This window comes from Bombina bombina, chromosome 7 (assembly GCF_027579735.1).
Source record: "Bombina bombina isolate aBomBom1 chromosome 7, aBomBom1.pri, whole genome shotgun sequence".
Lineage (NCBI taxonomy): Eukaryota > Metazoa > Chordata > Amphibia > Anura > Bombinatoridae > Bombina > Bombina bombina.
This window is the reverse complement of record NC_069505.1, coordinates 225,987,267-226,001,113: the sequence shown is the minus strand read 5'-3', so window position 1 is coordinate 226,001,113 and position 13,847 is coordinate 225,987,267. Positions and strand designations below refer to the sequence as shown.

The 13,847-nt window shown below is 34.0% G+C and overlaps 1 protein-coding gene across 1 annotated transcript in view; it reads left to right on the top strand.

Moving 5' to 3' along the window:
• SOX6 (SRY-box transcription factor 6) overlaps window positions 1-13,847 on the top strand; it is a 786,620-nt gene that overhangs the window by 294,971 nt on the left and 477,802 nt on the right. The gene's annotated exons all lie outside the window — the stretch shown is intronic.

Below are 13,847 nucleotides of genomic sequence, written 5' to 3'. Positions count from 1 at the left end.
GAGTTTTACCAGTCAAGGAAACAAATCACATATCCATACTATTTCATACATTTATGACAGTCTTATTTTTCACTTATGAACTGGATTCTTGTCTTATTCCAGACTAGTCAACAAGAACAAATTTCCAGCCCTGCAATGTCCGAAGCAAATTTTATTTGGAAGATTTACAAATAATTTACTTAGGAACACTTAAAGCGAACGCCGTGTGAAATTAATTTAAATTAGGGAACTCAATAAATAGCATATTTTTGGCTTTTTTAATTTGACTGATTATTATAATATCTGTTTACACCATGAGTTTGGAAACAGCTATATTCAGAAGAAAGCATTTACCCACAATCCACTGCTTCATGGGTAATGCTCTGTGCTAAGGATTTCTGTGGTAACACAACACTCCTTAAATGTTTAAATGTGCAAATGTGTTACATAATAATTAATATTACTCAGTCTTTTTATATACTGTATTGGAGGGTTTGTCTTTTTTTTGTAGTCACCACTAGCTATATTGTGAATATAAACATATCAAATAATTGTATGGTGATAGATTCAATTTAAAATGATTTTTAATAACAGCGTAGAACAGTTACAAAAGTTCTTGGCTGATAAAATGTGACTCCTTGCTAATAATACAAAAGACTTTTATTGTTTTAATGTTAACATAGAGTAAGTGTTTGACCAGTCAATGGTCACTGAAGAATTAAAAGCCTGCTTGTAATATAGAGGTGAGGCCTTTCCAAGCTAATTATATTCAGCGTGTAATTTCTAAACTTCACTCTGAATTTTGATTTTCAATTAACACTCCCAATTTGAAGATAATTTTCTATTTAATGTAATTGCAGGAAATAATTTATTGGCTGATTAAGACTGAGGAGCCCAGCCTTCCTTAAGAAAATACTGTCTAACAAACCAGCTTTTAAGCATACTCCCCCGTTCAAGACAAATTTTGTCTATTTTTACAGCTGCACAGCTCCGTTTAATTGGGAGTCATTGTTCATTGGTGCAGTTTACAGCTAAGACTATTCTTCAGAGACTTTATTCATATTTGGTTATTGTGTCATGAGTAATTTATTTGACAGAAAAACACTGCATTTATTGGGACAGGTCAATTAGTGTTCTAGCTAAATCATGGTGTTAAAGAATTGATTCATTAAAAGCATTATCATCTATTCTACAAGAAACAGAACTAACCAAACTGTATTCACACAAACTACACACACAAACTACACACTCATACTTACACACACACATGCAAACTACACACACAAACATACATACTCTCACACAAACTATATACACAAACTACACACACAAACATTCATACTCTCACACAAACTATATACACAAACTACAAACACAAAGATACATACTCTCACACAAAGTATATACACAAACTACAGACACAAACATACATACTCTTACACAAACTATATACACAAACTACACACACAAACATACATACTCTCACACAAACTACACATACAAACATACATACTCTCACACAAACTATATACACAAACTACACACACAAACATACATACTCTCACACAAACTATATACACAAACTACACACACAAACATACATACTCTCACACAAACTATATACACAAACTACATACACACTCTCACACAAACTATATACACGAACTACACACATAAACATACATACTCTCACACAAACTATATACACAAACTACACACATAAACACAGACATGAATGTCATACAAACACACATACACATACAAACTATGTGCACACAAAGTACACACACACAAATTACATAAACCTACAACAAAAAACATATTTGACTAAAACTTCACAATAAACTACTTGCCTTGTGTTGATCTATCTATCTATCTATCTATCTATCTATCTATAATCTGTCTGTCTGTCTATCTATATATCTCCATTCATCCAGTCAGGCAACCATAGGTGTTTTTCTGTATATCAATTCAATTAATAAAACCACTAACCTTTTCTTACATAATAGCACCACTTTAAATTATATTTGCAGTTGGTTTAACCCCTTGACAGGTATATAGCAACACATAGAGTTGTTATATTTTGCAGACTATTCTCATAGAAAAGGGTTTTCCAGCCTAAAACTCAGAGTCTCTCAGCTCATTTTATATTGGACACTCATATCCCTATTTCACACTTTTCTTTTACCTCTGTCCATATGCAACTCACTGAAGCAGATAAATTGCTTTATAAGAAAGTGTGTGTGTTCAGCTAATTAAACTACTCTGGTGTAGCCCCTAACTTAAAGGAATAGTATAGTCAAAATTAAACTTTCATGATTCAGATAGAGCATGCAATTTTAAGCAACTTTCTAATTTACTACTATTATCAAAGTTTATTTGTTCTCTTGGTGTCTTTATTTCAAAAAGCTGGAATGTAAGCTTAGAAACCGGCCCATTTTTGGTTCAGCACCTGGATAGCGCTTTCTGATTGGTGTCTAAATGTAGCCATCCAATCAGCAAGTGCTACCCATGTTATGAACCAAAAATGGTCCGGCTTGTAAGCTTACTTTCCAGCTTGTTAAAATAAAGATACCAAGAGAACAAAGAAAAATTAATAATAGGAGTAAATTAGAAAGTTGCTTAAAATTGCTGCTCTATCTGAATCATGAAAGTTTATTTTTGACTAAACTATCCCTTTAAGGCTGTGACCCTCTGGGATACTTTATATGCTTACACTCTTTGCATGTTATATATTATGTCCTCTAGTATAGATGAATGCTGACATTGAGCTGTGTCAAAATAAATACTTCTATATCAACGTTGTAAAATATAGATACTGTATATAAATGCCTTTAGCAAAAATGCCTGTTCCTGAGTTATTTTCCACACCATCTTTATGGTTTGCAGCTGATTCCATTTCTTTGTCAGGTCTTGCTCTTGCATTTTCTTTGTTACAAGATATGTAACACTTCTTTAACCCATTGATTGCCACAAAGGCTGCATTGCATTATTTGGATATGCATTTTTAGCACTCTTTTAACGACTATATGATAGAAGCATGATCGTAGAAAGATGTGAATAATCAGTAGTAAGGTCAAAATGTCCTAAAAAGGTACAGACAATGGACACACACGCAAACTCAAACTTGCACATACACCCAAGGAAACACGGACAGAGACAGCCTCGGAAAAAACACAAAGACATACACACACACACAGAGACACCCACAGAAAACACACAAAGACATGCACACAAAGAGAGAAAACCACATAAAACACAGAAAGACATACATACACACACCATCACTGAGACATCCACAGAAAACACACAAAGACATACACACATCCTCACAGAGACACCCACAGAAAACACACACCCTCACAGAGACATCCACAGAAAACACAAACATACATACAGTACATACACACACCCTCACAGAGACATCCACAGAAAACACAGACATACACACCCACCCTCACAGAGGCATCCAGAGAAAATACACAAAGACAAACATACACACACCATCACAGAGACACCCATAGAAAAAGTTCAAAGACATATGCACACACCCTCACAGACATCAAACAGAAAATGCACAAAGACATACACACCCACCCTCACAGAGAGACCCACAGAAAAAAAATACATACACACTCAGAGACACAAACCAAAGCACAAAGACATAAGCACAGACACCCACAGAAACACTCACAGGAGGAAACATTTATGCACCTTGCATCCCCTAAATCAACAGTGTGTGACATGCATGATAAAAAAAATTGCAGAAATTAAGAGATCACTTTTTAAAGAATCATATTTGTAAATGTGCAAACAAAAATAATTCTGTGAATTCAAAATTGTACATTAATGATCTGGGTAGATGGCTAGATGAAGAAAAGTACTTTTAAAAGGTTGACATATGTTTGTTTGTTTTTTCCCCATTTTCCCCAACCAAGAGCACCACTTCAAATATAGTGTACAAATGGGATTTTGAAAATGCTGTACTCTATATGGTATTGGTGGAACCATAAGCTGTGGTACTCATACCATTAGATCTGAACAGTTTTAAATTAATCTGTCTCATTTCAAACACTGATACATCTTAGATAAAATGCCTCCTTGCATCTGGAAAGTCCTTGCATAAAGGTGCAGTAAACTGGAATGTTATATATATATATATATATATATATATATATATATATATATATATATATATATATAAATAAAATGCATATCTGCCAAAAGGGCACCTTCCATTTGTGTATTGAGGAGGAAACATTTCTGCCTGGTTTTAAATATAGAATTTCTACAGCATTGTCAAATAATCATAAATACACTGCTGCTAAAAAATGTGTTTTTATGGAACCCTGGCCCCACCATACAACTACTACCACCCTGAAGTTACAATCTGAATTGGCACAAAGAAATAAAAAACATTTGCTAAGTAAGTCCTACCTCCTCTGCAAATGAAAGTGATCTGCTGCCTTTTTTTTTTTTTTCGGGGAGTGATTGTCAGCCTCAGTACTATATATATATATATATATATATATATATATATATATATATATATATACAGGGAGTGCAGAATTATTAGGCAAATGAGTATTTTGACCACATCATCCTTTTTATGCATGTTGTCTTACTCCAAGCTGTATAGGCTCGAAAGCCTACTACCAATTAAGCATATTAGGTGATGTGCATCTCTGTAATGAGAAGGGGTGTGGTCTAATGACATCAACACCCTATATCAGGTGTGCATAATTATTAGGCAACTTCCTTTCCTTTGGCAAAATGGGTCAAAAGAAGGACTTGACAGGCTCAGAAAAGTCAAAAATAGTGAGATATCTTGCAGAGGGATGCAGCACTCTTAAAATTGCAAAGCTTCTGAAGCGTGATCATCGAACAATCAAGCATTTCATTCAAAATAGTCAACAGGGTCGCAAGAAGCGTGTGGAAAAACCAAGGCGCAAAATAACTGCCCATGAACTGAGAAAAGTCAAGCGTGCAGCTGCCAAGATGCCACTTGCCACCAGTTTGGCCATATTTCAGAGCTGCAGCATCACTGGAGTGCCCAAAAGCACAAGGTGTGCAATACTCAGAGACATGGCCAAGGTAAGAAAGGCTGAAAGACGACCACCACTGAACAAGACACACAAGCTGAAACGTCAAGACTGGGCCAAGAAATATCTCAAGACTGATTTTTCTAAGGTTTTATGGACTGATGAAATGAGAGTGAGTCTTGATGGGCCAGATGGATGGGCCCGTGGCTGGATTGGTAAAGGGCAGAGAGCTCCAGTCCGACTCAGACGCCAGCAAGGTGGAGGTGGAGTACTGGTTTGGGCTGGTATCATCAAAGATGAGCTTGTGGGGCCTTTTCGGGTTGAGGATGGAGTCAAGCTCAACTCCTAGTCCTACTGCCAGTTTCTGGAAGACACCTTCTTCAAGCAGTGGTACAGGAAGAAGTCTGCATCCTTCAAGAAAAACATGATTTTCATGCAGGACAATGCTCCATCACACGTGTCCAAGTACTCCACAGCGTGGATGGCAAGAAAGGGTATAAAAGAAGAAAATCTAATGACATGGCCTCCGTGTTCACCTGATCTGAACCCCATTGAGAACCTGTGGTCCATCATCAAATGTGAGATTTACAAGGAGGGAAAACAGTACACCTCTCTGAACAGTGTCTGGGAGGCTGTGGTTGCTGCTGCACGCAATGTTGATGGTGAACAGATCAAAACACTGACAGAATCCATGGATGGCAGGCTTTTGAGTGTCCTTGCAAAGAAAGGTGGCTATATTGGTCACTGATTTGTTTTTGTTTTGTTTTTGAATGTCAGAAATGTATATTTGTGAATGTTGAGATGTTATATTGGTTTCACTGGTAAAAATAAATAATTGAAATGGGTATATATTTGTTTTTTGTTAAGTTGCCTAATAATTATGCACAGTAATAGTCACCTGCACACACAGATATCCCCCTAAAATAGCTATAACTAAAAACAAACTAAAAACTACTTCCAAAACTATTCAGCTTTGATATTAATGAGTTTTTTGGGTTCATTGAGAACATGGTTGTTGTTCAATAATAAAATTAATCCTCAAAAATACAACTTGCCTAATAATTCTGCACTCCCTGTATATATATATATATATATATATATATATATATATATATATATATATATATATACACTGCTGGTATAAATTGTCCAATTCCTGTACTAAATATGATATGGTAATATCTATTAGAGATGTGAATCGCTGAAAAATTTGGTCCGTCTGAATTGTTTGTAACAAATATTTGTGGAAATTTGTTTCCCAGAATATTTGTTGCCTGCACTTTTTGAAATCTTAATATTTGTAGAACATTTACATTCATTTTTGTTAAACAAATTTAAATGATCCAAAGCTACAGGTGAAAAAGTTCACATGTAGCTTTATACTTACCTAAAGTGCACTGGAGAGATGCTCTAACTAGCGCTTCTTCTGCACAGAGCCCTGGCCATGCTGATTTGATGCGGGGCTAATTATCCTTTAGTAAGGCCAGGGCTTTGGGAAGAAGAGAAGCTGGTTAATGCGTCTCTCTAGTGCGCTTGAGGTATTTAACTTCACAGTTTTGTCAGTAATTTTTCATTTTCTGTAAATGTTGTTGGTGCATTTGGATATTTCTTTTATTATAAATTAAATAAATATTTATTTTACGTTACGAATTTACATATCTATAGCATTATGCATTTCAATATAAGATATTTCTTAAAAAATAATCAGACAATCCTGTTTCTTTTTGCTATTGATTTAACTTTGCAATAAAGCTTTTGTCATCTGGAGAAACCATAGTCCAGGTCTGGTATTTCACCAGCAAGATGATATGCGAGTAAAAATAGGGTTGGATTGAGCGAGCTGACATGATACCATTAGAAACGCAAATTGATACAGAATCAAAAGTACTCACATCAGATTATTTACACATCTTAACTATTTGTTGAACTTGACCCGAATAATGTTTTAGATATTAGTCCATAAAGTTAAGTACCTGCTTATATTAAAACAAATGTCTAGAATTACCATTCTGATATGCTAATGTAGAAACTTAAAGGGACATTGTACTGTAACTTCCCCATTGAATGTGTTTACAAATAGATTGTTTACCTTTATTTTGTCATTTGAAATAGCTACACTGAAAATGTTAATACTACAGTAGTCTCTAAAGAAAATCTATGTAAATTAGACACAGCATCAACACAATGGTGGAAGATAGGTGCACAACACTGCCATGTGTGTGTAGGGAGGGAATTATAAGATAAGGAGGGTTGCTCTTTCTGCAGGCTCAACTCATTTAAATGGGTCGAGGTTTCAATCAGCAAGTCAGCTATTTCATATACAAAAAGTAAACCTAAAGGAGAAATATCTCATCCATTTAGTTTTCTACAGCTGGTAGAAGAAGCCATTGGAAACACAGTAAGGGGAAACCATTTTTACAGTACACTGTCCCTTTAAGAAACATTTGTTTCAAACTTAAAATGGACATCAGTGCTTTACATTTTGAATAGAAGAATCTTTTTCAGTACACTTCAGTATTTGTGGATGTCAAGCGCACCTGTATGAAGAGCTCCTGTCTGCTCATGGAACTGATAATAATGTGTATTATGTAGTTAGTCTTAAAGAGCATTCAATTAAAAGCACAATTCCCTTTAAAAGGTTTAATTATGTATAGTAAACTAACATTATTATTTGCATACTTTCCTGTACTTTAAATCTAAAAATTGTACTCCCTTCACTCCACAAAATGTTCTGGAATACACAGTTTGCTACCAAAATATAAATGTTCTACATTAAACTCCATTGTAGTTTCATATTTTTATTACTGACAAATCTTTCATTTTTAATTGTGCATAATTAAATTTGCTGAATAAATATTATTTTTCACCCAAACTAAACCATCACATTAATTGTGAGAAAAGTAACATTAGCTGTTAGATCCTATGTGAAACATGGGCTGCTACATTAAAACTAGAGTTATAATGGAATTAACTTAATTATTTTTCTTTGCACCTGATATTTCCTCCACTGTAATATTCATGAAATCATGTGACAAATTTGTAAATGTAACAGATAGTCTCAGATTTCTTTAATCTTTATTTATTTGTCTATAGAAATAGTACTAGCAGATTAATAATTTGCTAATTTGAAAAATGCTGGTGTGGTTTCCCATGTTAACTGATTTGTACATTTTGCAAGAAACTGTATGCAGTCAATTTTTAAGAACAATTTAGTTTAGATATTGTTTCTTATGTTTCGTAGTAATGTCTGCTGCAGGGAGTATGATTACAATTCCACTTAGTTGATTATATCCAGATTCACAAGCCTAGTTTATATGACTTGTTTTAATAATTTTTCTCTGGCTCGCCAAATTATGTTTCAGTTTTGTTTGAGTCCATTAAAGACTTTTTGTTTATCATATGCTTTAATGGACTCAAGTTTTTGTCTTCCTATACTAGTCATAAAGGGTCAAAATAACTTTATTACTAGTATTACAAAAAGTGAAACCTTTTTAAAACATGTACAACACACATGTTCAATAAAATCATATGAACAGTTAAGAATTATGTTGACTAATAATTTATATATAAAACTTACTTATAAATATCAATTTAAATATTTAAAAGAAATATATATATATAGATAGATAGATAGATAGATAGATAGATAAATAATACAATATGCATAATCATATAAATAGCATATGGTTTCAAATCAAGAAGCAACATATATAACCTAAACGTAAAAGGTTTGGCATAGACGTAATATATATATATATATATATATATATATATATATATAGTTTGGCTAAGATGATGTGAAGATCACAAAGAGCGAAACAAGACTTTTATATCATTAGCTTAGAGCTGCTATGCAACATACTCTGAATAGTAAATTGTGTTCTAAGAACCACCAAGTTGCTCAACATTAAACGAAAATAGGGGTAAGATTCCTCTTTACACATGAGATATAGAATAAGGACTGATAGAAACCTACAGTAACACAGAAGCTGATAGCACATTACACCGGACCCATTGGGTAACACCTTGTGGATAACTTTTGCTCTAGCAATTTAAATATGACCATAATATTTTTTTATCTTCAAAAACTTGTAATAGTTGTTGTAATAGATTTGTAGTATATTTCTGAATACCATGCAGAAGAAAAGACTTAAACAATTCTCTCTCATCCTAACTCTATTTTAGTGAAGTGATATAGAGGAAAGAGGGCTCTCCTGCTCATACCATAGAGAATTCCATTAATATCAACATGTGATTGTTGATCTTGGACTCTCTTGAGCATAAGAGAAGGTCAGAGGATTAATCATGTTCTTGTAGCATGAAGTAAGTGTATTTTAGGTGGGCTTAATGACCCATATCTGATATCAGATATATTTACTTGAACCAATTCATTCCTATAAAGAAGAGAGAAAGAGAAAATGTGTTTACATTTAATTTATGAGAAATTAAAGGGACATTAATATGCATTCCTCTATATGCACAATGTATATCAGCAATTAAATGGACATTAAGGAGTTTGATATTGTGATAGAAAATGTTTATGTTCAGTAGAACTCATAGAAATGTCGGCTTTTCAATTCCCATGCATTCTCTAAAGAAAGTGTAGGTTTAGTTTTAATTAAATACTTTAGTTTCTATAAAGTAATGGGCATTGACATGTTTGAACCTAGGTTTCTCAGGATCCCTCTTTTTCCGCTGAGCACACGTAGGGACAGATATAAACCAGGAAATAAAGTGTCCAAACAGTGGCAGAAGGAAACCCTTTTAGATGGTTACTTTAACATTGTCATTTTCTACACAGTCATTGTGCTGTTCAGTGTTTGAACATTATATTGCCTGTTATATATCTCTCCATAATTGCTCTTAGCAAAAGAGATAGATAATGGGAAGACTAGATCCCAACATGGCCCATTAAAGTACTTTATAAAAACTAAAACTTTACACTTTGTTTTTTCAGTATTTAAACATATAACATTATTTAAAAAAATACATCTGCATATTATTCTGAGGCTTATTTTTGCTTTGACTATATCATTATATTTTGTATTTTCTTTACAGGTTAATGTCCCTTTAAATGCACAAAAAAAGTCAAAATGAAACTTTCATGAATCAGATAGCACACATCATTTTAAACATCTCCCCAATTTACTCCTATTATCTAATTGTATCCAATTGGCCGCTAGCAGGGGGTGTTTTGGTATATTTCATGTCACCATTTTACTGCCAAATGAGATAAAATAAATAAATCGTTCACTTTTTCACAAATATTTTCACAAACTTTAGGTTTCTCACTGAAATTATTTACAAACAACTTGTGCAATTATGGCATAAATGGTTGTAAATGCTTCTCTGGGATCCCCTTTGTTCAGAAATAGCAGACATATATGGCTTTGGCGTTGCTTTTTGGTAATTATTAGGCCGCTAAATGCCACTGCGCATCACACGTGTATTATGCCCAGCAGTGAAGGGGTTAATTAGGGAGCATGTAGGGAGCTTCTAGGGTTAATTTTAGCTTTACTGTAGTGTAGTGGACAACCCCAAGTATTGATCTAGGCCCATTTTGTTATATCTCATGCCACCATTTCACCGCCAAATGCGACCATTATTAAAAAATGTTCACTTTTTCACAATTTTAGGTTTCTCACTGAAATTATTTACAAACAACTTGTGCAATTATGGCACAAATGGTTGTAAATGCTTCTCTGGGATCCCCTTTGTTCAGAAATAGCAGACATATATGGCTTTGGCATTGCTTTTTGGTAATTAGAAGGCCGCTAAATGCCACTGATCACCACACGTGAATTATACCCAGCATTGAAGGGGTTAATTAGGTAGCTTGTAGGGAGTTTGTAGAGTTAATTTTAGCTTTAGTGTAGAGATCAGCCTCCCACCTGACACATCAGACCCCCTGATCCTTCCCAAAGAGCTCCCCCACCCCACAATTGTCCCCGCCATCTTAAGTACTGGCAGAAAGTCTGCCAGTACTAAAATAAAATGTTTCTTTATATATATATATATATATATATATATATATATATATATATATATATATATATATATATATAGATAGATAGTTATAAAAGCATATTTACATATGCTACTGTGTAGGACCCCCCCTTAGCCCCCAACCTCCCTAATCCCTCCCAAACAGATCTCTACCCCTCCCCCTCTACCTTATTGGTAGCCATCTTGGGTACTGGCAGCTGTACCCAGTTTACAATAAAAATGTTTCTGTTTTTTTTTTTTTAATTTCTGTAGTGTATTTTGCAGACAACCACTGAATGTGATTATATGGTTTGTTTTTTTTAAATTAAAAAATTGTATATTATACGTAAAAGAAAATGAAGTAATGTGTTTGAGCATTGTACTTTGTGTTTGAGCATTGTACAGTGTACGTTTGCCTCCATATAGTTGTGTTTAACAAATGGGTTAAACACATAGTTAAAGCCAGTCCCAAAACAGCAATTCACTACTGGGAGCTATCTCTACACATCAGGACAGCCAATGACAAGAGACATATGTGTGTAGCCACTAAGCACCAGCTTTCTCCCAGTACTGCTTTGCTGCTCCTGAGCCCACCTGCTTATGCCTTTCAACAAATAATACTAAGGGACTGATGATGGCGTGGAAAGGAATCTTGACAAATATTGGGGGCTATGTTTGAGCATTATTTAGCAATTTAGGTGTCTCTACTTCACACCCAAAACTCTGTATAGAAAGATAGACAGTTCTCAAGAAACACATTGCCTTTTTAAAAGTCTTTGAGGGACCTTGCGGTTCTGACGAGATGTATTAGATCATCTCGCCAGAGCAGAGAGAATTAGATCTATAGGCCCTAAGAGAACAAAGTAAAACCTTTTAGAATTAAATGCTCTATCTAAACTGTGGGAGTTTAATTTTGACTTTACTGCGAAAAAAGAAATGTTCTTATGTAATGTTTCTGGATGTGACCAGATGATCATCTAAACTACAAAGCTTCTTTAGAAGTCTGTTTTGGAATGTACATAAGGTTATATCAGAAGACAATGCCCAAACGTGGCTAGAATTAGCATTATATCATTCATGGCACCACTTCTGTACATGCCTTGGACAGACATCCCTAGACTGTGATAACAATGATGATGTTAAGATTTTAAACTTGCCAGGTCTGTTTCATTTATCAGATTAAACAGCAGCAGAGATAGAATGTCAATAAATCAAGTCTTCAAAGACCATCGACAGCCACCTTGAGCCATGTGGAGATTTTAAATTGTGTGGAAAAAGATATATTGCTGGGGTTTTTAAAATAAAGAACAATACAAATACATAATACTATACTATACTATACCATGTAAATAAGGTCAAATATAGTAGCTCACACCCTCTCTGCTTTTGCAGCTATATAGCTTAAATAATGTAAATATTCAGTAATACTTTATTTGTACTAATACGTTAGTTTTGTAGTACTCACCCCCAGAAATGGCTTCTGCTAGCTAAACCCTGCATATACCTCTGTACCAAGTGTAGTTAGCTGCTCAACCTGCTGCCTAGCTCTCACATTTAACATTACACATCAGACCTTGATGATGTGATGTGTTATTGCTAAAAATAATGATAATATGGAAGGGAAATCTGTTGCTGCATAGATTTGCTTTATGTTGATATTTTAGGTGCAATAATTAGATAATAAAGACCTTGATATTATCATTGGGTGAGTTTGGTTTTAATTTTTAATTTTGACTAATCTTTCTCACCAATGCTAACTGTGGCACTTGTATGGGTTAAATGTTTTATATTTGTGATTATAGCCCCATTGATTTTATGCAGGTCAGTCAGCAGAAAAAAACACAATTCCTATAATGGAATCCTACTACTTCTATATATAAACCACTTTTAATGCCACACATGAGATTTATAAAGAATGTCAATAATTCTGTTTAAACATCATACTAATCCCCTCTAATTTACTAGTAATATGAAAGCCTATAGTTGTCTTGGTATAAAGGCTGTCTGGTAAGTCTGGATCTTGTAGATCATTTGTAACTTAAAGGGACATGCCAGCCACATTTTTTCTTTTATGATTTAGAAAGAGAATGCAATTTTAAACATCTTTCTAATTTACTTATATTATCTAATTTGTTTTATTCTCTTGATATTCTTTGATGAAAAGCATATTTAGATATGCTCACTAGCTGCTGATTGGTTGCTGCACATAGAAGCATCGTGTGATTGGCTCACCATGTGCATTGCTTTTTCTTCTACTAAGGATATTTAAAAAATGAAGCAAAATAAATAATGGAAGTAAACTGTAATGTTGTTTAAATTTCTATTCTCTATCTGAATCATGAAAGAAAGATTTTGGGTTTAGTGGCCCTTTAATAGTAAAGTTAGATTTAAAGGGACATGAAACCCAAAAATGTTATTTCATGATTTAGACAGAGCATACAATTCTAAACAACTTTTCAATTTACTTCTATTATTTAATTTGCTTCCTTCTTTTGTTATCCTTTGCTGAAAGGTTTATCTAGGAAAGCTCAGGAGCAGCAAAGAACTTAGGTTCTAGCTGCTGATTGGTGGCTGCATATATATACTGATTTTCATTGGCTCACCCATGTGTTCAGTTAGAAACCAGTAGTGCATTGCTGCTCCTTCAACTAAGCATACCAAGAGAATGAAGCAAATGTGTTAATAAAAGTAAATTTGAAAGATGATTAATATTTTATGGTCTACCTAAATCATGAGATAAAAAAATTTGGGTTTCATGTCCCTTTAATGCTAAAATTGGCAAAGCTACCTTGGTCTTAGGTATATTACAGTAATTATACTAAGCCACTGTTGTTTAAGATT